The 4760-nt window shown below is 38.7% G+C and overlaps 1 long non-coding RNA gene across 1 annotated transcript in view; it reads right to left on the bottom strand.

The window, feature by feature from the left end:
* LOC308385490 overlaps positions 1-294 on the bottom strand; it is a 3536-nt gene extending 3242 nt beyond the window's left edge. Inside the window, exon 1 of the long non-coding RNA XR_013969533.1 lies at positions 76-294. This is a non-coding gene — a long non-coding RNA (uncharacterized lncRNA). The remainder of the gene's footprint in view (positions 1-75) is intronic.
* Between the last annotated feature and the right edge of the window lie 4466 nt (positions 295-4760).

Below are 4760 nucleotides of genomic sequence, written 5' to 3'. Positions count from 1 at the left end.
TTTTGCCTGGGTGGCAGCTCTACGCTTCCGTTCCAAATACACGAGAATAAAGTAATATTATATGGGAAAAGGCACCTGCTAGCTTGATGATGGAGGCTTCTTAGACTGGCCACCCGCCTTGGCTTCTTGTCGCCACTCCACGAAATAAAGGTCCGTTTCCTCCATGCCGGCTAATTATTCATCCTCATTAAAATCTCGTATATGTTCAGTTGGCAGAATTGAGAATTTTACATCTTCCAACCACTTAATTAACGCGAACATAATCGGCTTGTTTCTTCCTGTCTCCTGTATCCGGCCGTTCCTCTCGCTGTCAGATTTCGCGCCTCAGAGACGTCGTTATTTTTCAAAAAAAAAAAAAAAGAAGAAAGAAAGAAAGAAACAGCAACAACTACTAAAGAGAGTTTTTGCACGTTCATTGCACATTTGTGGGAATGTTTAAATATTTAATTTTTATTAATTACTTTTCATTATATCTTTATTTTTTAAACCACCGTGGCAATGCGCATGCGCATACACTCCTGCACGCAAAGGGCTTTGGAGTTGACGTAATGTCGCAATGCATTGTGGGAGCGCAGCACCATCTTGGCAGGTCACGAATCAAAACAAGATTGCTACGAACCATTCTGAAACGTAGCTCAAAAGAAAATGACGGTATAGAGACAGATTCTGTCCAGATGCAAAGAGACGGTACTTGATTGTTGAAATGTGGACCCGTATGAAATATAGCCGTGGAGTAGAAACCCTGAAGACCAAACCGCTATTGACTTAGCATGATCTACTCTCATACCTTGTCTGTGGAGTCAGAGCATACACGGCGCACCAATTTCGCAATTATAAATCTCTGGAGGCGCACATCCAATTCACCAAGGACTGGGTACAAGATTTGGCTATTTTTAAGCCTCCACGTTGTGAGTACGCCGTCATTCAAGCAAAGGTAAGTCAGCTTGAGTACTGCGAGTAAAATGCGTTTGATTCCCCCCAACATTAAAATTAGTGCTAGTAAAAATTCATTCGTGAGGGGGAAATTACAGTGAGAACATGTAGAGGCTCTGTTAGAGGGATAACATAGTGAGTTCAGTGCATTGATGTGACATTGTCCTGAAGGATTTAGTTATTCTTTATGGTTAAAGAAATTGCCCTAATTAATTCATATTTATTATAAATAATCCTAATTACACATCTTGCTTCCTTGTTTGTGTCTTGTGTCACTAAAAATACATTCTGTTTTAGTTTTATACATTGATTAATGACCTGCAGAATCTGCTTGTCATATTAGGTGTCCATAGTTGTCACTTAAAGTCGAACTTTATGTTTTCTCCCGCTTGAAAGTGATTACATCCTTGCATTACATACTTTAGGTTCATTTTTTGCTGATAGGTTTCTAAAAAGAAACATGCAGATTTAGAATATAACATGCAGCGTTCTATAGATGGATACATAAAAACACTTTATTTGTTACATTTATGATAAATGGATTTGAAAGTAAATAAAACACATTTGTGTCGGACTTCGCTTATTAAAGTTCTTGTCTTTAAATGAACTTTGTCTGTGTGTGTTTTAGGTCCTGCACTCTTAAAGACTGAATTGCAGCATTGCAGCCACAGGTCATTGTGAGCATCACAGGGAAGGTTGAAGCCGCCCACTGCAGCTGTATGGCTAGAGTCGTGGAGACTTGCAGCCATGTCACTGCTCTTCTGTTTAATGTAGAAGCAACAGTGAGGATCTGTGGCACAAGGACTGTTACAGATGAACCTGCATACTGGGTTTTGCTGGGTAATATGACCAAGATACAGCCAGAGGTTGGCCATAAGATAGACTTCTCCTCTTCAGCTGCCCAAAAAAAAGGTTCTTGATCAAAACATAAACAGACCATTCGTTGTGACAGGTAAAAGAAGCCATCCTCAAAAAAGAAAAGTTCCACCTGCTACTGTGGAGGAGTTGGATCAACTGATGGGACAATATTTTTCCAAGCATAGTTCTGTTCTGAATAACCCATAATGTTTTAATTTAGGGGCCATGTAAATACTTTGCATTTACTGAATATGTACTTACTAAATACCACTGTTCAAAAGTTGAATAAAGAAACAAAGAAATGTTTGCCTATTTTTAATTAAAAGCACTTTGTCGAACATCACATCAGTTACAATGTAGAAAAAATGTTATGTATAGTTTACAAATGACAAAATGTTCACATAAAATCATGACAGCATTTGTATAATATCACCCACTACTAGCATTCTGTATTTACTGTCTCTTTTGAAAACTTATCACTACATAAACAGCACAAGACTTAAAAGTATTTAACAAGAGCATTTTTCCCTGGTTTTACTACCACACTGGGGCACATGTTCACCAAAACGCAGCAAACCTTTGCCATCTTATCCAGGAAGGTCACCTTTTTACCCTCACATGGAAGAAGTAATCTGATTGGCATGGTGGTATGTAGCATGTAGTTTGAAGCAGGGATTTCGTAGTGCCCCATGTGTAGTGTTGGAACCCAGTCAGGATTTGTTTCATTCATTTCATAGGCTGGTTTGTTGCAATAATGCCAAATAATTAGCAACTCTATAAATAGAAGGTAGTTCTGCATGTTTGTTCTAAGTTTGTGCTATTGAAAATAAAATTAACAGGCTATAAATAATAATATGAACTTATTTAGAACTTACCTGAATGAAAATACTGGAGCACACCAACAGATATCTGTGGCTGGTAGAGAACTGAATATCAGCTCGTCTCGCAGCTGCTATCCAGGCTAGACGCCTTCTTTTGGTAACATCCAACACATAAGCTCCCTCATGATGTTTCCAGGTGAGGAAACAATGAAAAGAGAGCCTGTTTTCAAGCTTATTCCTTTGTCGGTAGTGCAATCTAACATTACAACCGACCACACAGCAAGCATTTGTTTGGCCTGCTAATATGGCGCCTTGACCAAAAATCCTGGCTACGCCCCATCCCGTAAGATCACGCTCCAGAGCCCTATTAACGTACGGATCTAGAAAGAAGACGCTGCATTTTTAACTCTGAGGGAGATGGAGAATGAGCCTATTTCCAAAACAGTGGAGTGTGTTCCTTTAAGTACTAAATTGTATATATTGTCAAAAACTAAAGTGTACATAGCAGTTGTTGTATCTTGTTTACTGTATCACTGACAGATAATTTCAAAGTCAATGAACGCTACATTATAGTGAGATATTGTGTAATGTGAAATACTGTAAGCAAATGAATAAACAACCTAATTCGTGATAGACCTTTGACTCTGTTTTGTTTGAATCCAACCGTTTTTTGCAGATGTGCATAAAACATGTTACTTTTAGTATTGTTATCATTATCATCATTATTGCACTAAATATATTTTAAATAAAGGATACTTTGATATACATTCTACTGTAAGGTTGGAAATGTATTTTCTTCACCCTAAAATATGTTTTGAAATGTATTTTGGTTTGAAAGAAATATATTTTCAATTTCAAAAATATATTTTTTTGGAGCATCACAAATACAAAATATATTTACCATATATTTGAAATATATTTTGGCCAGGAAAAATGTATTTTTTTACCGTATGGGTCTCCTTAACGAAGCAAAGTTAAGACATGAGGCTTGTCCCTGTATATCTTCAGACACTCCTGACACTCACAATTCAAGAATTATTTTCTCACCTATTACCGTTCTGAGATGAGTTAGACTTGTTTGAGGGGTGGAAATCTGTCCTCCTCTCATTTTTCAAATTCCGAAAATGAAGCCGTTTCTTCTCTCGTCATATCTCCGCGACGGAGATACAAAGAGCTATGTAAATCGCAGTCAAAGTACACCAAAGTCCGCTGATTCACCCAGTGCAAGAATTATGCTTCTATCCCACCTAGTTTTTGAGTTACACGACGTTTTGTAACTCCAAAAAACGGCGTTTTTCGCGTCTCACCGCGATCTAATTCTGACTCCTCATCACCCTTTTTTTCAAAGCGCCCGCCCCCTTAGAGGTGGCGCGATTGGTAATGACACCGCTCTTCAGACCAGAGGTCGTGGGTTCGATTCCACCTTGGCCCACATGTTTTTTTTTTAACTACAAATTTATACACTATCACAGACCGGTAATTCATATTGATAATTTATTACAATTCTGCAAAGTTTAATGATTTTAGCAGCTTTTCTAATATGGACCTCAGATTCTGGTTAACAGTCTATGGCAGAAATACATACAAGTACACAGCCTGATGAAGCAGACAGAAGCAGTACCTCTGATTGGTTCCGCAGTTTCACCTCTTATCAGCACAAATCTCACCCTCTTCTGCTGTTTTCACCTCTTTTCTGCTAATTTGAGCTTCTGTTCCACAGTGCACTCAGCCTCTTCTGCTGTTTTCATTAGAATTTTAAGCTTTTCCACCTTTTTTCAGTTACGTGAGAACCAGTTTGGCTCAATGAGTAGCTGAAAAATATCAGCCTCTTCTGCTGTTTTAGCAGGATTTCAGAGTTCAGCTTTTTCACTTGTTTTAAGCACAAATTTCAGTTTCTTTACCTCATTTCACAACAAAGTTCTTCCTCTTCACCTCTTTTCTGCTAATTTGAGCTGCTGCTCCACAGTGCACATTTTCCCTCTCATCATATCTTTGCTTGTGACCAGAACTCATTTGGCTCAGAGGGTAGGGCATCTGTCGTGAGACCCGGTGGCAGAGGTTCGAATCCTACCTGTGACAGCTGCTACACATGTTCACTGCTTGCATGCGCTCTGCTTTCTTGACACTCTCCAGTGTGTCATTACACAT

The sequence above is a fragment of the Rhamphochromis sp. 'chilingali' genome, assembly GCF_963969265.1.
Source record: "Rhamphochromis sp. 'chilingali' genome assembly, chromosome: 18".
Classification (NCBI taxonomy): domain Eukaryota; kingdom Metazoa; phylum Chordata; class Actinopteri; order Cichliformes; family Cichlidae; genus Rhamphochromis; species Rhamphochromis sp. 'chilingali'.
This window is presented reverse-complemented; position numbering and strand designations above follow the sequence as displayed.